At 41.2% G+C, this 24,263-nt stretch overlaps 1 long non-coding RNA gene across 1 annotated transcript; it reads right to left on the bottom strand.

Moving 5' to 3' along the window:
* Positions 1-14,693: 14,693 nt before the first annotated feature.
* Positions 14,694-23,908, bottom strand: LOC148899517 (uncharacterized). The gene is made up of 3 exons (XR_016114708.1): positions 23,837-23,908; positions 15,031-15,107; positions 14,694-14,933 (listed from the first exon to the last, which is right to left on the bottom strand). It is a non-coding gene; the product is annotated as an uncharacterized LOC148899517 (long non-coding RNA).
* Between the last annotated feature and the right edge of the window lie 355 nt (positions 23,909-24,263).

Genomic DNA, 24,263 nt, shown 5'->3' with positions numbered 1-24,263 from the left:
CTATTGGCAATAATTATGAATTTGCTACTCCTGGAGAATTACATTTTAAATGTTGTTTTTTGTAGTTGACAGGCAACTCACAACTCACAAGAGACAAGTTGGAATCCCCACCACCATGACATTAGATAGAACACAAGGCGAATTCACAATCTAAGCAAAAAAATATATATTATTTGCGACAGATCTATTAGAGGAAAGTGATTGGTGGCCTTCCGGGACCTATATTAATTCCAGTGCATGTATGTGGGAGGCGTACAAGGCCAGGCTATTGTGTGAACTTGCAGGTGATGTGTTCTTTTCTTAAATTGCCACCCTTCATCCGAAGAGCTGATATGCTGACAGCGGCACATTGGGCCCTCCACATCTGATACGGACGCCTCGGGGCATTTTCACAGGAGGCTGGAGAGTTCACAACATGTCTCGCATTGTGCAATCTTCCCCTGAGTACAACACCTATGATTTATGTTGCGATACAATGATCCGATCATGTGTCAGTCACTTAAAAGTAAGAGTGAAAAAGCTCAATATTTGAGGAGGAAAAAAAAAATCCTGCAGCACCTTGTCACATTACAAGAGTCCACTTTGAAGTATGCATGACATGTTTTCTTGAATGCAACCAACCCAGAATTTCCCCAGTTGTGTTTCACATCGTAATTTTCTGTAGCAACAATAACCAACAGTTGGTGGTTAAGATCACACTCAAAATGATCATGTGTGACTTCAGGTGAAGTTATGGCCTGGGAACATATTAACAAATGTTGTGATTATCTAAGGTTAAACAGTCCGGGGGAAAAAGTGCATCAGGAAAGTCCCCAAAGCATCGCAGTCTCTGAATGTCACCCAGCATGACAGGCCAATTAGAACTTCATAAATAGCCTCAGACCGTATCTGATACTCCATACTAAAGGGTGGGGATTTGAAACCAATATGTTCGATTCTAAAGTTGAATGCTGATTATATTAATCTGCAGTACAATGTCTGTACACTGGCATGGTCATATTTCTCCTTGACACTTGCAGTCAAGTCATTTTTTTTTTTTAATTCGATGCTTAGAGCTTTGTTCTCTGACAATTTATTGGTGCAAATAAGGTAAAGATACAACTATCAATACCAGTCATGGTAACAGTTGTAGATCAGGTTCCAAGTAGCAAACAAAGTTGTCCATCCATTCATCCATTTTCCGTACCGCTTATTTCTCATTAGGGTCGCAGGGGGTGCTTGTCCCAGCCGTCTTCGGGCACAAGGCAGAGGACACCCTGAATTGGTTGCCAGCCAATCGCAAACAAAGTTGTGTCAGTATTTATATTGTGTGCATTGGTACTCAATTAAAAATATATTCGATACCTGATCATAATGCTCCTACATTGATTCCCAATTGACATTAAAATAATTATGATTATTAATAATTATAATTATAAAATTATAATTATAAAATAAAATTATAAAAATAATTATGATTCTTCCGTCATTGTAATGTGTCTACAGCGTTTAAAATTATTCACCAAAAGAAGAGATAAAGACATTTACTAGCAAGGTAACGAAATATGCAATAAGTAGTTAACAAATAGAGCCAACATGACTACAACTACTACGACTACCAACAACAACCACCGCTATGTTCCATAAACCGACCATCAACGTTTTGGTACCGCGGTTGGAAACTGGAGTAGTCGATGAAAAAGCCACGCAGGCACGAAGAGAACATGCATAGTCCACTTAAAGGACAACTGACACCTCTGGACACAAATTGTGTCCATAATTTGTAAAATCACTTCAAATTATATATATATATATATATCCCTAATGATTTTAACAATGTGAACACAATGTGAACACAAGCAAAACATTAAAAAACATATAAAAAATCCATTTTAGCTCGGGTCCTCTTGAGGGTTCTGCGCAGTATCCGTGCTGTTACCAGCACTGCACTTTTCTGGACCGAGATATCCGATGTTCTGCCCAGGATCTGTTGCAACCACTCGTCGAGTTTGGGGTCACTGCCCCGAGTGCTCCGACCACCACAGGCACGACTGTCACCTTTACCTTCCAGGCTCTCTCCAGCTCCTCTCTGAGCCCTTGATATATATATATATATATATATATATATATATATATATATATATATATATATATATATATATATATATATATATATATATATATATATATATATATATATATATATATATATACAGTAAAGTCTCGTTATATCGATATTCAAGGGAGTCCGAAAAAATATCGATATAACCGGGACTATCGATATATCCGACCCTGTTTGCATGTAATTTTCTCCGTGCGTGCATAGAAATAGTATCGATATAACCGGGACTATCGATATATCCGATATCGATATAACGAGACTTTACTGTATATATATATAAAAAAAAAAAAAAAATCCTCGTCTCACCCACCATGGGTGGTGTCTGTCCCCATTTCAGCTCGGGTCCTCTACCAGAGGCCAGGAAGCTTGAGGGTTCTGCGCAGTATCCGTGCTGTTCCCAGCACTGCGCTTTTCTGGACCGAGATATCCGATGTTGTTCCCGGGATCTGTTGCAACCACTCGTCGAGTTTGGGGGTCACTGCCCCAAGTGCTCCGACCACCACAGGCACGACTGTCACCTTTACCTTCCAGGCTCTCTCCAGCTCCTCTCTGAGCCCTTGGTATTTCTCGATTTTCTCATGTTCCTTCTTTCTGATGTTTCCATCACTCGGGACCGCTACATCCACGACAACGGCTTTCCTTTCCCCTTTATCTATGACCACGATATCTGGTTGGTTGGCCATTACCATCTTGTCAGTCTGTATCTGGAAGTCCCACAGGATCTTTGCTTGGTCATTCTCTACTACCTTGGGAGGTGTTTCCCATTTTGACCTTGGGGTTTCCAGTCCATACTCCGCACAGATGTTTCGGTAGACTATGCCAGCCACCTGGTTATGGCGCTTCATGTAGGCTTTCCCTGCCAGCATCTTACACCCTGCAGTTACGTGTTGGATTGTCTCAGGTGCCTCTTTGCACAACCTACACCGTGGGTCTTGTCTGGTGTGGTATATCCCTGCCTCTATGGCTCTGGTGTTCAGGGCCTGCTCTTGGGCAGCCAGGATGAGTGCCTCTGTGCTGTCCTTTAGGCCAGCCCTCTCTAGCCACTGATAGGACTTCTTGAGATCAGCCACTTCTGCTATGGTTCGGTGGTACATCCCGTGTAGGGGCTTTTCCTCCCATGATTGTCCCTCTTCCAGCACCTCATCCTCTGTTCCCCATTGGCTGAGACATTCTCTGAGTACATCATCCGTTGGAGCCTTCTCTTTGATGTATTCATGGAGCTTGGATGTTTCATCCTGGACAGTGGCTCTCACACTCACTAGTCCCCGGCCTCCTTCCTTACGGCTTGTGTACAGTCTCAGGGTGCTGGACTTGGGATGGAACCCTCAGTGCATGGTGAGGAGTTTTCGGGTCTTAACATCCGTGGTCTGAATCTCTTCCTTTGGCCCCCTTATTATTCCTGCAGGGTATCTGATCACTGGCAGGGCATAGCTGTTTATTGCCCGGGTCTTGTTCTTGCCATTGAGCTGGCTTCTGAGGACTTGCCTCACCCGCTGGAGGTATTTGGTCGTAGCCGCTTTCCTTGTTGCTAATTCGAGGTTGCCATTGGCCTGTGGTATACCGAGGTACTTGTAGCTGTTTTCAATGTCTGCTATTGTTCCTTCAGTGAGTGAGACCCCTTCAGTGTGGACTACCTTGCCCCTCTTAGTCACCATCCGACTACATTTCTCCAGCCCGAATGACATTCCGATATCACTGCTGTAGATCCTGGTTGTGTGGATCAGGGAGTCTATGTCCCTTTCGCTCTTAGCATACAGCTTTATGTCATCCATGTAGAGGAGGTGACTGATCGTAGCTCCATTTCTGAGGCGGTATCCATAGCCTGTCTTGGCGATTATCTGGCTGAGGGGGTTCAGTCCTATGCAGAACAGCAGTGGGGAGAGTGCATCACCTTGGTATATGCCACATTTGATGGACACTTGCGTTAGTGGCTTGCCATTGGCTTCAAGTGTGGTTTTCCACATCCTCATCGAGTTTGCAACGAAGGCTCTCAGGGTCCTGTTGACCTTATACAACTCCAAGCATTCATTGATCCATGTGTGTGGCATCGAGTCATATGCTTTCTTGTAATCAATCCAGGCTGTGCACAGGTTGGTATGTCGGGACCTGCAGTCTTGAGCGACTGTTCTGTCAACCAGCAGCTGATGTTTGGCACCTCTAGTATCTCTACTAATGCCTTTCTGTGCTTTGCTCATGTATTGATCCATGTGTCCACTTATCTTAGCCGCAATGATGCCTGACATGAGCTTCCATGTTGTGGAGAGACAGGTTATTGGCCGATAGTTGGAAGGAACTGCACCCTTTGAGGAATCCTTCATGATCAGGATTGTTCGCCCTTCGGTTAGCCATCCTGGGTGAGTCCCATCCATCAGCAGCTGGTTCATTTGTGCTGCTAGGCGCTCGTGGAGAGCTGTGAGTTTCTTTAGCCAGTAGGTGTGGACCATATCCGGGCCTGGTGCCGTCCAGTTTTTCATACCTGAGACTCTTCCTTGTATATCTGCCGCTGTGATGGTGATAACTGGGTTCTGTTCAGGGAGGTTGCTGTGCTCCTCTTTCAGAGTCACCAGCCATTGTGCACTGCTGTTATGTGCGACCTCATTCTCCCATATGCCTTTCCAGTATCTTTCAGTTTCCAGCCTTGGAGGGTCTGCTCTGCTGTTAGAACCCTGCCACTGAGCGTACACTTTCGCAGGTTGTGTTGCGAACAGCCTGTTTATTCTTCTGGCCTCATTCTCTTTCGTGTACCTCTTTAGGCGACTGGCCAAGGCCTGGAGCCTTTGTTTGGCAGTTTCGAGTGCTTCAGGTATGGTTATCTGCATGTACCTCTTGGGTATTGGCCTTTTATTCACACCTCTCTGGGTCTCCGTCAATTGACTCACATCTTTCCGAGCCGCCTTGATCTTGGCCTCCAACCGTCTTTTCCATGGTGGGTAATGAATCTCGTGGCTCTCATGGTTGCTCTTGTAGCCAAGCATGTCTAGGATCACTGATGCTGAGGTGTATATCAGCTCATTGGTTTCCGTGATCGTTCCGGTCGGGATCGTTCTCAGTGCTGCATTCACAGTTTCCATGAGACTTTCAGGTGGTACTTCACATAGCCGTTGTAATCGGTGCCTTCGTTGCCCAGTTTTCATTCTTGCCATGATCTTATCTCTCAGGTCATTTGCTGCCTCGCTCAGCATTTCATTTATTGGGGCTGGCTTCCCAATCTCATTATTCATTGGGGCTTGCCTCCCAATCTCTGGTTGAACCTCTTCCTGTGATGTGGCAGCCTGGGGCCCTTCACCTCGGAATTTGTGTTGTACCTCATCAATCTCAAGTTGTGATAGCAATTGCCGTTTGTGGATATTGGAACACTGCTACTAGTTGTTTCGTGGTCAACCGTGACTGTGGGTTTCGAAGTAACCATTCAGCCCCCATTCTCCGCATGTAACCCCTCTGACTAGGGTTGCTTGAGTAGTAGCATTCCAACAGAGCCATGTTATCGCATCTCGTCCATCTCCGCTTTGTTCCAGTAGCCCATTTTTCATCAGGGTGCTCTGGTTCCCCAGCACCTGACGCAGACCTTGTTTGGCCGGGCGACGTCTGAGCCGGCATGTCATTCCATTTATTGTCTCTCATCATTGTATGAGGTAGGCATTAGCGTGAAGGGTCTTGCCCAAGGACCCACACTGGATGATGTCATAGTGCTCATTTGTGCTCATTTTCTCTGCCACAAGTGGGATTCGAACCCTCGTCTCCCATATGCCAAACCGATGCCTTATCAACTGAGCTATCCAGCCGCTATATATATATATATATATATATATATATATATATATATATATATATATATATATATATATATATATATATATTTGGGTCGCGGGGGGTGCCATATATATATATATATATATATATATATATATATATATATATATATATATATATATATATATATATCCCTACTGTCCAGACATAGCGGCGCCAGACTCTCCGATGATAGGTCCCTGCTCTCAGGTTGGGGGGAGCAGAGGACTACTCACTGCAGCTGCTCCACTGATAGTTCCTGTCATTCTGACTAATGACTGGCCTGATTGCCCCACTTTGACCAGTATCACCTCATCAGTATTAGTAATCCTATATTGCCTATTGTTGAACGATCCAAATTGAACTTCACCCCACCAAACCGGTTTACTGAAGGATTTAGTTGTTTTATGAAAATTGTTTCCTTTACTCCCCTTTCAAACCATCTATGTTCTTTCGCTAAGATTGTAACCTCATTGTCGTCAAATGAGTGGTTGCTAGCTTTTAGTTGCATATGTACTGTAGGTGCTCTGCTGGCCCACAGCCCAGCTGCCATGCAACATACCCTTGATACCATGTCCTCCATCTACTGATCACTCGGTCTCGTGATCAATGTCACCAAAACGGAGGTCATGGCAAAAGAGAGTTCTCCAACCCCAGTATTCACCCTCAGTGGCACACCCCTCAAGGTTGTCCAACAATTCAGCTACCTCGGCAGCATTCTAACACCCTCCTGTCTCATTGATGATGACGCCCAGGCCCGCATCAATCAAGCCTCCAAAGGTTTTGGCAGATTGCGTACTTGTGTGTTCGAAAACAACCACTTGATTGATGCAACTGAGACCGAAGAGGAGGTTTATGGGTGTGGTCAAAGAGGACATGAATGTAGCTGGTGTGAGAGAAGAGGATGCACAAAACCGGTTTAGATGGAGGACATTGATTCGCTGGGGCGACCCCTGAAGGAAAAAGCCAAAAGGAAAAGAAGAAGAAGACTTCAAATGACTTCTACTTAGCGCATTTTACAAAGATTCCACGGCATATAGCGATATTTTATGTTGTGCGCCGAATATTAAAGTATTTAATCGTATAATCGTGTAAATAAAGTATAAACATTAATATTATCCTTATCCTTATCCTTATCCTTATCCTTATCCTTATCCTTATCCTTATTCTGATTCTCATTCTCGTTCTGATTCTCGTTCTCGTTTGCGTTCACATTCTCATTTTCATTTTCATTTTCATTTTCATTTTCATTTTCATTTTCATTTTCATTTTCATTTTCATTTTCATTTTCATTTTCAGTTTCATTTTCATTTTCATTCTCATTCTGATTGTCATTCTCATTCTCATTCTTATTCTTATTCTTATTCTTATTCTTATTCTTATTCTTATTCTTATTCTTATTCTTATTCTTATTCTTACTCTTACTCTTACTCTTACTCTTACTCTTATTCTTATTCTTATTCTTATTCTTATTCTTATTCTTATTCTAACAAGAATAATGACTATAATTTGGCTTTAGTACTCAAGTCTCCCTTTTTCCTATTTAATTAAATAAATGACTAATACTAACAGATGCAGAACAAAACATCAAGTGACAGGTACAGTACTAAATTATTTTTTTAGGGAACATAAAAACATTACATTCTGGAGGTTAAATGCATTACAAAACTCAACTGGAACATTTCTTCGCTTTAAGCCCGTGCTGCAACAGTTGCATTACCTCCCACCATTATTGTCTTGCACTTTAATGGGCTGTAAAAGCCCATTCCTCCGATGAAAGTTCCCCTCCTGCTGCTTTATGTCCCTCTGCTCAGCATCGCGTTCCTGGCTGTTACACTACAGCACATTGCAAGCTGCAGGAAACGACAGCCATACAACTGACCGATGAATCTGTCTCATCAACATTTGTGAACACCGTCTAATGCTTTCCAAACAAAATATGTACTGACCGCCTTCAATATTGGATATATGTATTCACAAAAGTCAAGCATGACCAAGTAAGAGTGACAGTCCGTATGGCACCGTGAATAGATGCAAAAAGAATGACGGGGAGCTTCATTGTCATTTTTTTTTGTTTCTTGCGTGACTTACAGTTGTATGCCGTGCGACTCTTTGCCTGTTGCACAGACAGTTGTTGACTCTCTGTCTCCAGGATGTTCATTCTTTAACCATGGCCTCCTAACTCATAACTCTTATAACGCCTGTATTTACGAGGGCATGTTCCGAATAAAACTAATTAAGAAACTACATGAGTAACATCTGTGGTTCCAGATACTGTGTCATGCATCCACGCGTGGCAAAGAAATGGGAAAATGACGAAACTCAGAAAGAATCACGATGGAAGACTGTTTTGAATGAAAGAATCAAAATTACCCAATGGAGTGAATATGTGTGTCAGTCCGGTGTCTGACAGATGATCTGTCAATAGCAGGGCCAATGGACTTGTCCTCTTTGCCAAAATCAGCTGTGATTGGCTGCAACTGACACAGAGGTTCCCAATGTTCTTAAAATAATAAATGATGCAACAACAGGTCATCTGTTTCAGAGAACTGGACTCCCAGCACCTCCCATTGCTCATGCAGCCCTGCAACGCAGCCCGGGTGTCAGGAGATGTTGATGAACTTGTTTCAGACATACAGACAGCCATGGTACCTTGGCCGTTGGTTTAAAATAGAGGAATGCACCCTGTGGGACCTGAAAATGAAACACCTGCTGCGCTCGCCCACTCCACTCACAGATTCCCAGCCTTCTCCATTTACCCGACTCGCCACCACTACCATTTGCCATGCTGTATCCCAGGAATCGCAGTGCCGGTGGCCGTGCTTGTATTTGTGCGTATAATAAATGTGTTATTGTGTCCATGTGTGACTGTCCATCTGTCCAAGTTTCGTCTGTATAATCGTGTATGAGTGTATGTATCGGGGATAACAAGACAAGCAGCTGACGCCTAATGAGCTTTAATGAGTTCTAATAGTGGAAAAGCCATCTAGCAGCCATGGCCTTGGCATTATGATCAATGCCAATGGATATAACACATCTAAAAACAGCCTGGGAACCAAGCTGAAGTCCACTGAGAGACACCAGCCTTATTTCATGGGAGGCGTTAAATTACCACACTGAGTGGGGACTACAGAATTTGCAGGAAATTCACAAATCAGGCATGGTGACAATAGGAATGGCAGTCGAGCAAATGCAAATGATGCTTGATCATGTCATCTGTCATGGCACTCAGTGACTTGTGTTCAACAAACACAACATAGATAGCAGCAGTCTAATAATATGAATGTGATTTAAGAGATTGGACACAAATGATCCCTCAGTACAGCCGCTCACGATTTGTAGTTGCCGCTCAAGAGAATTGGGAATTATTTTTCAATTCAATTCAATTCTTTTTCAGCCCCAATCTCTACTACCACAACAAACACACAATGCCCCTGCAATCATTCTCACACATTGGTGCTCATATACACTCACTTGACACTTTTCTTTCCCTTTCTAATTCACACACTGCTGAAGCTGACAATGTGATCCTTTTTACAGGCCAGCTAACACAAACAGTTCACAAGCCAGAAGTCCTTGTCTCAACTCTTTTTTTTTGACCATAAGTTAAAGACTAGGGCCCTCAAGGGTTATTATTCATTTGTCAAAGACAGCTGAGACCCAACCACATTACTGTTTGTTAAAAAAAAGAGAAATGAAGAAAAGAAAACAGTGCAAAGTACATTTATGGGTGATGGAATGAATAGACAGTCATTGCTTTTACCTTTATGTGCTTAAGCATTGGAATTATACTTTTCTAACAGTACATCTGTGTAAGCTCTCAGTCGTACAGGACTCGCCTGAGAAGGTGATGAGAATGTTTCTTCAGCCGTCATCTGTACAAATTTGAAGGTTTCGGACGTTTCGCCTCCTATCCAAGAGGCTTCGTCAGCCAACTGAACTGTTTGCTGACGAAGCCTCTTGGATAGTAGGCGAAACGTCCAACACCTTCAAAAAAGTACAGATGACGGCTGAAGAAACCTTCTCATCGATTTTCTAACAGTATATTTCCATTTCTTTTGTACGACTGAACACATATCCCACTAGGGATCGAACAGAAACGACTGAGTTCTAAACAAATATATTTAGTACGACTTTGGAGCAGAGCCTCAAATTGTGAGTCTCTCAAGAGACCTAAATACTGTACACGCACTAATATTGCTGATGTCCGTTTTAACACCTTTTAACATTTTGAAGCATATCAGTTTATTTGTTCTTTCATATTTCACAAGCCAGGGATCTGTGTGTCCATGTGTATATTTGTGTGTGTGTGTGTGGGGGGGGTGTCTGGGTGTGTTGCATGTATGTGTGAATGTTTCAATAAATCTGTTAGTGGACTGGCTAGTTAGCTAGTTTACAGGACATGGCAGTGTGAAGTGAATGTCGCTTTAACAATTGTTTATTGAATGGCATTCAGGGACATATCAAATTGGAAAGACACACAAAATTGCACATGAAACATCCACAGGCACACATTTCCATAAATGTAGGGTGTATATATAGTTTAGAGCTTTTATTTGAACCCCACATCATTTTGATCAAATAGGTACTTCCACCGAATTACAATGGCCAAAAATAATTTTAACCAGAGATAGCTTTTGGTGTCCTTAAACATAGTTTTATAATATTTCCGTCCATCCACTATCCAAAATAAATATTTTTTTCACGGTGGTACAATACAATACATCCGAATTTATATAATACTTTTACAACAGCCGCAGCTGTCACAACGCACTGAACAAAACAGTAAAAATAAAGTAACATATTAAACACAACACATAATATAAAACACAGATAGTTGTGCATTCTTACTACTTTTCCCTTATACGCTTTGCTGTTTAAATCAGTTTGAGACGAAGAAAGGAGAGAATCAAAGTGATGACATGTTGTATGCTAGTTCAGCTGTCTGAACTGGTTGCCAGTCAATACCAGGGCACAAAGAGACGAACAGCCATTTACCTTCACATTCCCACTCAGGGACATTTTAGAGTGTTCCATGAACACGACATACATTTTTTTTTTTTGGAAGTGGTAGGAAACCCAGAAAAAAACACATGCATGTGAATTGAACCAGAGACCTCTGCCCTATAAGATGGAGGTGTTCATCAGACCCTTATTGTGCCGGCCGGACTTTAAATATACGACTATACATGTATACCATGTGACAGAAAAATTATCACCTGTTTCTGAACCTAACTCTGGACAGAGGTGTGGAGATCAATCCAATTTCATTTAAATTAATTAGAGTAATTTCAATTCCTATCATCTATTGGTAAAATATGTCATTTAAAACGACCCAATGCAAAGTTGCTTCAAAACTTGAAGCCCCACATGTTCAGACCCTGGTTTGAAAAATGTGGGTTGGACTAGCAAAATAAACAGGACGACCTCACACTCCATATACATGATCTACTATTTTTTCCCGTCTTCCCAGAATACCAACTCCCAGTTAACCCTCAACGGGCCTTTAAATATTTTTGTCTGCTTTTGTAAGACTGCGTGTTTGGATTATAACAAAAGATGCATTTAACTTTTAAAAGGCGATATACTTATATCTTTTCTAAGATTGTCAGACAATGATCATAAATACATTGTCCTTTACACCCTCAATCTAAATTTAGGATACTCTGCAAATCTGTTGGTTTTAATTCAGCACCACAATGTATTCACTTTAACAGAGATGGTGACGATATATCGTTACCATCTCTGTTAAAGGTAAATAACAAAATGACATTAAAATAACATTTCCTACAATGTTAAATGTTTAAAACCGAATACTATTTTACAGGAACAAAATGTAGTGTAACTATTCTGTCTTTGGATGAATATTAATGAATTTTCAGGTCAAAACAATACTGTAAGAAGAATAATACACTGTTTCGTTTCCTCACATCTGTCCGTCAATGTAATTCTCACTAACAGTCATACAGATGAATTGCTGCTGACTGACACAAACACAATCAGCTCCAGCACCGCTCGCGACCTTTGTGAAGACAAATGAAATCGGAAAATGAACGAATAAATTCTGCTGTATTACATTATTGTCTACTTGAAGGAAACACTTGAGCCATTGAGATCAGATTTACAGTTAAAGTATATGACGCACTGACTGATCGACGATTGCAGTTAAGTTTGACACATGCACAAATAAACAAGTATTAAGTACGTATAAGTTGCACAAGCAGGAAATACGAGAATTCAGCAATTTGATTTTTTTCTGTGGCTGTTTTGTAATATTTGGTTGAATATCCTTGACGTTGTCAAAGTCAGCTTTATTGTCAAATATGCTAATATGCATGACATACAGCACAGATGTCAATGACAACTACATTATTAATATTGCAAAGACAGACTTTTTGATAAAGCTCCTGTGTTGAGTTATATTCGTGCATGAAGGCACATAAATTGTCCAATCTGTGTGTAAAGTGCTTCAATTGTAGTATTTTGAGTTGATAACAGTCCTGCACTGGTGCTTACCAATTATACATACATCCATTCATTTTCTGATTCACTTAACCTCACAAGTTCCGCAGAGCATGCTGGAGCTTATCCCAGCCGTATTTAAGGAGGGGGACACCCGGAACCGGTTGACAGCCAATCACAGGGCACAAAGAGACGAAACAAACATCTGTCGCCACTCTCACATCTGACGACAATTCCATTATCCTGCATGTTTTTTGCAATGCAAGACGAAACCAATGTAATCCAGAAAAAAATAGTCACAGGGGGAACATGCTAACTCCACAAAGGAAGGCCGCAGCTGGAATCAAACCCTGCACTTCTGCATTGTGAGGCGGACATGCTCACGATTAACGGTGTATTTGGGAAACGTATTGCCATGTGCTCTGACAGAGACACATGATGCACATCAAGGAGGAGGTCTACAGACAAAGAACGTCTCTCCTCCACCTTCCCAAATACAAATCAATCTTCACCTCTGCCATTCGAGCTTCCATTCTGACTCTGCTGATATTCTCAGACTGAATCAGATCTTCAGTGACGTTTCAGCAATATGATTTCTTTGTGTCAAGGATCGATGTCATGTCACTCATTCGGTGCCCACTCATTAGCAGTTTAGTCAAGGTCAACCAACAGTTATCTGCGTTGATGAAAGGAGATGCGATAATTTATTTCCTGTCCTTTTTAATTCCGAGCATAATTATGATACAGTGTCAATCTGATTTTCTTCTCCAATGTTCGTCTTCAGTCAGCTAATATTATTCATCGTTTCAAAGTTATCATTCCTTTGGGTTTTTACAATCATCATTCTTCGTCACGCTTATTTGTACTTATCCCAGCTGATTTTGGGCAAAGGGCAGGGTGGGCTACACCCTGAAATGGTCCCCAGAAAATCTGTTTTCCATCCATCACAACTTCGATTGTTTATTTCCTGCAGTGCCTCGGAACATTTCTCACAATGTTATGCCACATTTATTGCCCAAAGACTTTGTATCCATTCTCTGGACTGCCACTTCCTTGTGGGTGCCCTCACTTGAATTTTCTCACATGGACTTTCATGTGAACTGCAGCTTGCTTAGATCATGGCAGTGTTTGTTCATTTGAAAGGCTATCGATGACACATTTGTGTCAGGAAGTAGACGCGCTCATTGACTGCCATACAGAAGCACAAAAGCAAAGCAGACGGTAGTATTTACATCAACAGCAACATTTAAAGCTGAAACAATGCTGTCCTCGCTGCGTCATGTGTCAACAAAGCGATGCTACAACAAGACCGGGTTAATTTGCCCCCATAGAACGCGATGTACGGGAAGAATGAGCTAACGATTGTGTTTTGTTTTTGCCTCCAGCTTCACAAACAGCGGCACTGACAAAGTATCCTTTCTCTGCGGTTTCCTTCCACCGTGATTGGACTAATTGGGACTTGTTGACAGCAAATCCCATCCGTACGGGAATAGGCCAATCACATCTCTGCATCTGTCATCCCTGGCAGAGATGGCTTCCACTCTCCTTATAAAGCCCTTTGTCTCACTGACCTGAATGACCTCTGTCTTTTTTAAATATAGAAAGGCTTATTATGGCTCCCTCGATCCAATATGAAACCTTTTAGAAATGAATGTGATGAATTATGGATTTGAATTTTGAAATGTTTTTCATGTCTTATTCGTTTGTGTATGTCGTAAATTTGTTTTCATACTTTGGGATGCACTTAGAGCATTTAATCTTCAAAACCCTGTGGATGATTTAATGAAGTGAACAACAAGAAATTAACAATAATAAAAATAATTTCACATGAATCCAACAAAATGCACCGAAACACCAGAAAAAAAATCTGATTGTTTTTTTTTAGCCATCCCTGATACCATGTATGTTTCATCTAATTTCCTTTTTTATTTGTTCAGTATTTATAATCCCTCAAAGAAGTCCACAATGGGCTTCAATTAGAATTGGGGTGACATCAGCGCAACTTGACCAGAGCCTGACAAACGTTAGAGTGGTGCTCGTAGTGATTCTTGGAGTGAAAACAAAAAAAAAACTTTAAATGTTGTCATGTTAAATTATGTGCAAATGTTCCAAAACCATTGATCATGAATGTTTGGCACACAATGGTATGGTCAGTATGAGCATTTTGATTTTACAGTGAAAAACTGAAATTGCGTCTCTTTAAAAATAATTGCCTAGTTATGTATTGATGTTGATGTTTATTATTGAAGATATTATGAACACACATTTCCGAGAGAGCTGTGTTCAGGTTGGAAAATCCATTTATGAAAACAGGTGCAACCTTTCCACGCAAGTATTTTATTTCATTTGCTTTGAACATGTGCAAACTGACAAGGCACAACAGCACCTTTGCTCCAGCAGTTATGTGACAAATGACCGGCAGCATTTAACTTAAAGAAAGCCCGAGACCTCCATCCAGCGACTCGAAGAGCAACTTGTCAGTCAGCACCATTACGAGGCGCTCATATCTTGGCCTGCACCTGTCTTTTGTGTCTCAACGGTGTACTGAGACCCTGCCGCTGGACTTCTGCAGTACTTGGAGCTGTAGACAAGTCAGGGTTCTCCATTCATTGAAGTTGATTGGCAGTGCAGCATCCAAAAGACGGAGCAGCTGGAATGAGATAGAGGAAAGCGTGTACCTGTGTCCTCTTTTGCTTGAACGAGCTTCACTCCTGTCTTCTATGGCCATGTCCACACAATGGGCTCCGAACAGGAACTGTCAACAGACCACACTTGTGTGACCACAGTGGACATTGGGGTTAGCCTGGATCACAGCAGCTCTTGTGTTTGCCTGGCACTGAAAGGCATGTAGCTACAGTTAAAGCTTGTTTTGTTGTGATTTCTAAAAGAGACCGCAGAAGCTTTCAGCCTCGTGTTTACCCACGCTGAGCTCTAAAGAGGCAAAGATCGTCATGTTGTTGAAGCAGCAGTGTATGTTTTGAAAAATTGCCATCAAAAAAGTGTTAGGTTAGGTGTTCAGCGGGTGTCTCCACTCTGCACCTGAGGTTTGATCAATACAGCACAGTTCGTGCTGACATGTCCATTTCTCAGGCAGAAAAAAAGATGACAACGTTGAGAATGGCGCTGCTGAATGATGGCAGCAGGTGAGTTGTTGTGAGTGCGATACAGTGGATCAACCTGTTGCCTTTAAGTGCGTGATTATTCCCCTGCCGCCAGCCACTCCGTGTTTTCTTACATTTTGGCACTGCATGGGGCCAGTACTTTTGAAACAGATCCGCTTTGCCTAACCCAATGTGCTTTTTTCTTATGTGATAATGTAACGTTTATGAGAAACGCAAGACCATGCGCCAGCTGCAGCCATTATGTGATAGCTGAAGTCAAGCCATATGTAAGGCGCTCAAGACTTTTAAACTGCAGATACAAAAGCGGCAGGGTGATGTGGTCAGATAATGTTCATTTAGCTAGAGATTTTATACTAAGCCAAAACAAAAGTATAGGTATTCAAAATAATCATACAAATAGTTATACGAATTTGAAAAAAATAATATTACATGATTTTTGAAAGTACGGTCTCAAAGTTTCAGGTTTTTGATATACATGTACATACATGGCTACTTTATTGTTGTCATGAAACACTTGAATAATAATGCTGGACTAGTATTTACATATCTAATGGGCAGCTACGTTTGCTGAGGCCGCAAAGTGAATGAAATATTGAACACAACTGAAGGCTTGTCACACCAGAAAGAGCACGTGAGGACAGAAATGGAAAAACTGTCAAACTGTTTTAGTTTTCCTCTCAACCTGTAGATGGCAGTCATGCATAGCTGAGTTATAATACCTCACAGCTATATTTGCGGGCGACATTTTTTTTCTCATTGCGTGTGCGTGTGCGTGTGTAGGCGCGCGTGCGTGTGCGAGTGTGTGTGTGTGTGCGTGTACGTGTGTGTGCGTGTGTGTGTGTGTGTGTGTGTGTGTGTGTGTGTGTGTGTGTGTGTGTGTGTGTGTGTGTGTGTGTGTGTGTGTGTGTGTGTGTGTGTGTGTGTGTGTGTGTGTGTGTGTGCGTGTGTTTTGTATCTGTGTGTGTGTGTGTGTGTGTGTGTGTGTGTGTGTGTGTGCGTGTGTGTCTGTGTTTTTTTTTTTGTTTTGTTTTTTTTTGGTTTTGTTTTTTTTTAACAAGGAAACACCTTTTTGGGGCTGGGGAGGGTTCATTCAGTCATCATGCCATAACGTGTACTTAGCATACAGGCGGGTCGGGCGGGCGATTGTCAAATTTGGAGGAAGAAGTCAACAAATGCATGCACAGAAACAATATTGAGCTCTGCAGTGTTGCATTTATTTATATGACATCGGAGAAAAAGCGGCATATTTCTTTTTCTCCGCAGTTCTCCTTCACCAATGTTAATTACACATTATGCAAGGTACAAAGTTGGAAATTATTTTTTGGAGTTAAACTCAAAATGATTTTGCATGTACAAGCATCATTGGAATCAACATTAAGGTATTAAAAAATAGAGGATTATGCTTCATTTATTGTTGTTTTGTTATACTTGGTGTATTTATTGATGACTGTTGTAAACTAGAAACAACAATAAAACTGATTTGAGACAATGCAAACAAAAATTAAGATATTTGATGTTGTTCTCCCTTGATACGTCTGAAATATCTGCTGATCACTGATGTTATTTTATGACCTTAACCGACTAATACACTTGAACCAGGACGTAAGTGCTGTACTCAATCTCCGTATCAAAAGAAATATGCAAAATAACAATGCTCGATTATCTGCCAATCGAGAAACCATGTCGTCACCAGTTGAGCTGCAACTAAACATTTGTCAGCGGAAAATAAGAAAACGCGAGAGATGAACGATCACACAGAAATTCAAATAGTAACAGACAGCTATGGCGTTTGAGGGCAGTGATGGGTAATGAGCTGTAGTGTGTGAGCCACATGCGGACGTCGTTCAGCCAGGCAAAAAAATCTCCACTCCTGTCTCGGCTTGACGAGAGCTGCCAAACACATTACACAGCAGTTGTACCTCCCCATGAGCACGGCTTTGAAGCCAAACACTCCAATGGTGAATAAGGTATTCAGGTCTGTATTTAAAGTGCTTACAGGCTGACGGTGTGGTCTGAAAAGGAAGATGACGTTCGCGAAACCATTGAAAGTATCGATGGGTAGCAAATACAACGCAGCTGGCATTCGATACCAGTTGGGATCAAGCCAAAGAGGAGTGTGCATGGAGAATGGTGGGTGAAGAAGGTGGCATACTGAGTGAAGTGGAGTGACTTGTTTACAGCTGGTGAATTGTCAAACACAAAAACACGAAGAAGACAAAGTAATGGCAACAACCAGTCACTAAATTCATGAGCTATGTTCACATCTTGTTTTTCTGTTTTTCTGTCAGAGGTGAAGGAGGAAATACTTGAGACGACGTAGTAGGTCTTGTTCAGTCTGAATCTAGCGTTAATGAAAGAATGGGAAAACGTCACTTTTAGCGGCTCTTGACATTGCAATAAATTCAGTTTTGGAACTTGTAGCTTGTGTTTTAAGAATGATTTTATGAATAAATGTGGATGTAACATCTGGCAGTTAAACAATTCAGAGTTACATTTTCATTTCATGGTAATCCAAAGTCGCGTGGCACTCTGGAAGTGCTTATTTTGTTTACATTTTTTTCTTTTTATTTGTGATCAACATCCCCCTCAAAAGTAATTATGGTTGCTTCCAAACTGATTGGGCTATGCTCACAATCCCGTCTCAAGTTCATCCCATCTTTTGTGGAATTGACTTCAGGGCTTTTTGATTTTTTACATGAGTCTCATTCAACAATGCCTTTCTGTATTCTGATTTGTGCACTGCAACATTATTGGTTTGTACAGCAAAAGTTGATTTCCAACATTTATGACTCTTGAGCGAGATAGATAGTACTGGCGAGAGCCTAAACAAACAGAAGATGAATCTGTCAACTTCTCTTGAACTGCTGGCTGTAAAAAGAATCTCATAGAGGAAATCAAGGCATCTGACAGTTGTAGTCTTTAAAAGATAAATTACTGAGGAGAACCAGAGGAGGGAAGTGTAACGTGATCCTTCAATCTGGCAGATGAAAACAAATGGTGGGATTGAGGATGTCACTCACAACTATGTTACTGTTATATGCTGATGTGTTCTTTTTGTCTAGGTGGAAATACCATGTTTCATCTCTGCAATGACATCACCGTAGTTACAGAAGGAAGAAACTCATGTGGGTTCATGTCAGAATTGAAAGCAAAATGACGTTGCTCACAAGTCATTCAAACATGTCTCATGACATCATACTGAAATACAGTCAGTCAGCATTAGATATAAAGTGAGCATTAATGTGTCAGAGGAACTGTGCCGTCTGAGCCTGCTGTCATCCAAACCCAAATGGCAAGAATGAAGCGTGAATGGCGATGATGCCCAGCATGTGGTCAAACAATGTCTACTAAAGATTGCTTGTGCTGCTTGGGGCTGACAAAAACTACAAACTGAGTTTTACCTCCTCATCGTTTCTTTGTTTTTTTGTTCTTTATTTATTTCTTTTTTTTTGGGGGGGGGGGGGGTCAAAAACTGCATTTGCAGTTTAGGGAACAACTTATTGTTTTATGTAAACATATGTCCAAGGTAATACAGTAATTTAGATTAAGCTACTGCATAACACAAACAACACAGTCACAAACATATTCCACAACCACAAAGCTTTTCAACTTCATCCTTTCGATGCTTTCTGGATAATCATGCTTGCACATATCCCATGTTTTGTTGTTTTTTTAATGTTTTTTTTTTACTAGCTGGTGATCGGTCCAGGATGTAGCCTGCCTCTGTTTTGCAATGTGTATGATGTGGACACACGCGTTCCCGACATATAAATTCCATACATATCATCATGTAAACTGTTTTTTTTTCATTGTGTTGACCCTCTCTGTAATTGTTTACATTGTCAGCAAGAGAAGTAGTTCAATGTTTGACTCACCCTCACACTGAAATTCAGCACGCTTTTGGCTTAGGTCAGAATGGAAGTTAGCGCCGGCCTCGGCAGACACAGCACTCAAAGTTGAGCCATTTTGTTGGTTTACTTCTGGTCGGCGGATGATTTACAGGAGCAGGGTAATAGGAAATTTAAAATGCATTAAATTCAGGGCCAATTGATCTGGCTCCAGTCACTGCTGGAGACTTGTTGCCAAACCTAACGTGCCATACGTAGTCAACTGTTTACGTTTTTTATCAACAGCCAACAAAATGACTTTCAATTCACATTTGTTGGGTGTTCATGTCGAACCCCGTAAACAACTACACAACAGTATAAATACTTTGTTTTCCTGTTACCTTGATGCATTTGTCTCTTTTTTCAGGCTTTAAACATATGATCTTTATCTCTCTTTTACATACAATCTCCATGAAAGACTGCAGGTGTGCTCAACAAAATGACCTGTTTGTGGGTTTTTACCTGTAGAAAAACAGATGCTTGTTTAAGCAAATGATCACCCACACAGGACCGAGCACTTCACCGAGGTAATACAAATCTCGCTCATGTCATGACTTCTAACATACGAACATAGCACAAACAGCATCAGTGCTGTTAAGTCATGCTCATCATTTGGAGGGTTGGCGGAAGCAAGAAGCACATGTTACACTTTAACGATATTCCACAAATGAGAGTGAAAAGGCTCAAAAAAGAGTGCTTTTAAAACTGAATCAGAATCAGAATCAGAATCATCTTTATTGTCAAGTGTGTAGAACACACAAGAAATTTGTTTCCGGTAGAACACGCTGCACTAGTATCGTCGTCAAAAAAACTGCTAAGTGGCACTATACAGTTCCATTTTGGCTACTGTTGAAGAGTTCAAAGAGTTAATGGCTTGGAGGAAGAAGCTGTTTAAAAATCTGCTGGATTTAGTGCGCATGGATCGGTAGCGCCTGCCTGAGGGGAGTAGCGGGAAAAGGTGGTGGGCAGGGTGCGGAGGGTCCAGTAGGATTTTCCGCGCCCTTGTTCGGATTCTTGCAGTGTGCAAGTCCTCGAGAGTGGGTAGGGCGGTGCCAATGATTTTTTCCGCCGTCCTAACCGTCCGTTGAACCAATGTGCTTTTGAGTTCTTCAAACATGTTTTTTTCCCACATGTGATAGCATGGCTTCAATCAAAAAAACAAATGAAACAAGAATTCTTAATTCGTCACCTAAAGGCAATGGCAACCGCAGACAGAATACAGAATAACCAAACGTAGACTAAACAGGTTACTCATCAATGCGGCTGCCAGAATGTTATTTGAAGAAGCACAAAAAAATTTCAATAAAATCCCCTTTTCAATTAAAATATGCCTATTCCTCGACTTGAATTGCATGCTTTCTTTAGTTGTATACTGTTACAAGAAACGTAGGGCATGAGATTTGTTATATTTTGCTATCAAACCACCACCATTGTGGGACGAATAAAGGTATTCTGATTCTGATTCTGATCAAAATAAAAACAAAAACAAATCTCCTGTGACATACCATTTTCAATGTAACGTCATTATCGAATAGAGGTTAAAAATGGTGGCATAGTGGTTGACTGGTTAGCACATCCGCTTCGCGGTCTCGGGTTTATGAGTTTGTCCGTGTCAATATCATTTTTTCTGGGTATCTCAGTTTCCTACCACATTCCAAAATCATGCACGGGGAACCTACTGTTTTTTTTAATTTGTACTTAGAAACAGGACTGTGACGAATGGAAAGCGCTCACATCTTTAGCCAATTTTGCATAACTGTCCATCAATTTACAGTCACAACAGCACTTAAAAATATAATGTGTGTTTGGCCAAAGTGTTTTTCTTTTTCTTTATATCTATGTCGATTCTTTGCCCTCTAAGTCATTGCAAAAGTTGATTTCCATTCATCTAATTGTACCCCCTCTCAAAACAAAATCAATTATGCTGTTAGGCTAACAATGTTTAGATGATGCTGTCTCAGGGTCTAGACCCCGAAAGAGAGATCTTGAAACCTCAGCCCAGTCTGACGGGTCTTCTGATATATTAGAGTTGTGGCCTCAAGAGACAAAGACTCTGCTGCAACCAATGTAATTGTTCACTAGTCCTGACAATTCCGGACAGGTGGAGACATTTCACCATCCACAACACTCCGCCCACCACTCAGGCATGCCCCCACCACAAGCTCAAACACCAGATCTGGGAAGCAAATGACCCCCCACTCCTCATAACTGAGTTCTGCCATTACTTGAAGCCTTGTTACTTGGCAACCAAATGTTTTGCTGTGTGCTGTTATTTTGGCTTTTTTCTCTCTCCTCCATATCATGCTCCCTCTGCATTTTCACTCATGTGCAGACAAGCATTTCTCATTATGCATCTCTGTTAGTTATATATGTCTTAACTCATAAGACCCATCTTTGATGAATGCTTCTATTTTGCTTCTGTCCAAGTGAAAAGGACATTCATGAAATCTCTGCTTCACTTTTGCCTTTAATAATTATGCTAAATCTTTCAATTAATTTTGTCCTATGTACGTTGACTCACTCACTCACTCACTCACTCATCCCATGGCCTAGAAGGCCGTAGGGGTGCCATGATTGACGTGTGGGCAGTCAGAGATCTCCAGCGCTCTCGGTCTTCAGCAGTTCGTAGCAGGGTGTGGAAGCTGCAGCCTGTCCATTCCTTAATGTTGTCCATCCAGGAATGGACAGGCTGGACATTGGACATTGACTCAGCAGGTATCAAAGAAAGTGTTTTGTGGTCATAAGTACATATAGCAAAAGACAGAAGCAGAATACACTTGAGGAAAAATGGGGAACACAGTGAGACAGAAGTATGGGAGTTTTCAACCAGTCCTGCATTCCATATTTGGTCTATATATTTTTTTGTCTCTCTGGAAAGCTTATGACTTATGAAAAGCTTATGAAAACCCATCCATACAGCAGATATAATATTGATTCAATGGATCACATACTATTGATGACTCACATGCCTTCTGTAGTAAAGTCTAAAGAGCCAAAATCCCGAAATTCAATTCCAAAGAGCAACCAGCAAGCTGTCTTCACATCACAGCATCTTCCGTTGACTCAGCAGTAAACACAGGTGGGGAGATCTGAGTAGACCCTTTTCAACGTCTTCCTTTTATTTGACATTTGAATGTGTAAAAAACAGATAAACGTGTCAATAGTGCATTGTCGAGATATTTTTTTAATGACATTACTAGTTATAAACATGGTAGGCCCACAGTATAGCCCAGGGGTGGGCAAACTTTTTGACTCGCGGGCCGCATTGGGTTCTAAAATTTGACAGAGGGGCCGGGCCAGGAGCATTTGGAGGGAGTGTTTGGGCCGGAAATACTAAACCTAAAGCATTAAAGGACAACCGACGCCACCGGACAAGTTATGTCCATAATTTCTAATATCACTTCAAATGACTTCGACTGAGCATATTTTACAAAGATTCCACAGCATATAGCTATAGTTTACGTTTTAAGACTTGCGCTGAATATTCATGAAGTCTTGTTTTCGAGTTGATGACGATCCCCATGTGACGTCACGTTTGGACCGCCCCTGACCGAGAAAGCGACACACAATGCATTTTGGGTACTTTGTTTGGTCTGAAAACTTCGTGTTGATGGTGAAATTAGAAGGAAAACACATAAATAACACCATGGTGAATCATTGTGTGTTGCACCAAGACAACTATTTGATATTCGCTGACACAAATTCTTAGCTGACAAATCAGCCCATTTCCAACGGAGCTTGGGCGCAATCTTCTGCATTTTCTGGGTGCTACATTGCTGTCATTGACGGCTCGAATTGATACGGCTCCTTGAATCAATTGCAAACATTTATGCTTTCCTCTTCAGAACTATTTGAGTCATATTCATAACTGGATGAGTAACAAGAAAACATCTTCTCCGAATCTGAAGCCATTGTTTTGATTCTCGAGCAAGGCAAGACGTCTTGGCGTGACGTCACGAACAAGGGGGTGGGACCTTCTGAATCTGGCCATTTCCGGATTCATTTTGAAGTCATTTTTATTGGTGTTTTTCATTTAACTAAAAATATCAGCCTGCCTGATTTGGGTATTTTAGATGCTATAAAACATTTGTCTGATGTCAGTGGGAAACAAAAAAAATGGTGCCGGTTGTCCTTCAAATGTAGTGTGTACAAACCTCATAGCACAGTAAGAACACTACAACCCAATTTATTAACTGTCTTTCAAATGTGAAAAATATCCCTGATTAGTTAATAAATTTGTCTCAAGGAATATGGCGTTTACATACTATTTCGCAATATTTATTACTTGGAGGAGGAAATGGAAATAGATTAAAATAACATATGCACTGTGATTTATCAAGATTGCGTCTGTTTTTAATAAGTTTTCATTGAAGGGGCAAAGTTAAAGAAATCAATATTTATTGAAAAATGGAATCACTTTCAACATTCAAAACACATTATTACATAACGAAATATTCAAGCTCAATAATACCTACTTGTGTTAAATTCCGCCAAATTATAGATGGTTTGTCCTGACCGCGCGCTCAACAAACTCTCCAGTGACGCCCTCCCCTTCATGCGCAAACAGTACACGTGTACCGTCGCCGAGCACACAGACGTAGGCGACCTGCAGTTAAAATTTGCATACTCCGCACGGCAGCCAATCAGAAGCCTGCTTCTTTCTTCCGGACTTTCGCAAGCGTTATAAAGTCGTGCAATTGCATGTCATTTTCCAAAATAGATGCACAGAACCTCAGCCCAGAAGAAAGATTCAAAAGAAGCTAACAACATATGTGACGCTACAAAACGTAAATTTACATTAAACCGTGACTGTAAAGTGTACGTGAGACTTATGAAAGGGCTTAGTGGTTCGTAGGAAGCAATGCAAACGTTGCATTGTGCTCCACAATGACAATCGACTAC

The sequence above is a fragment of the Hippocampus bargibanti genome, linkage group LG04, assembly GCF_051943395.1.
Source record: "Hippocampus bargibanti isolate YZ-2025 linkage group LG04, ASM5194339v1, whole genome shotgun sequence".
Classification (NCBI taxonomy): Eukaryota; Metazoa; Chordata; class Actinopteri; order Syngnathiformes; family Syngnathidae; genus Hippocampus; species Hippocampus bargibanti.
The sequence above is the reverse complement of the archived record's forward strand: the minus strand, read 5'-3'. Positions and strand labels throughout refer to the sequence as shown.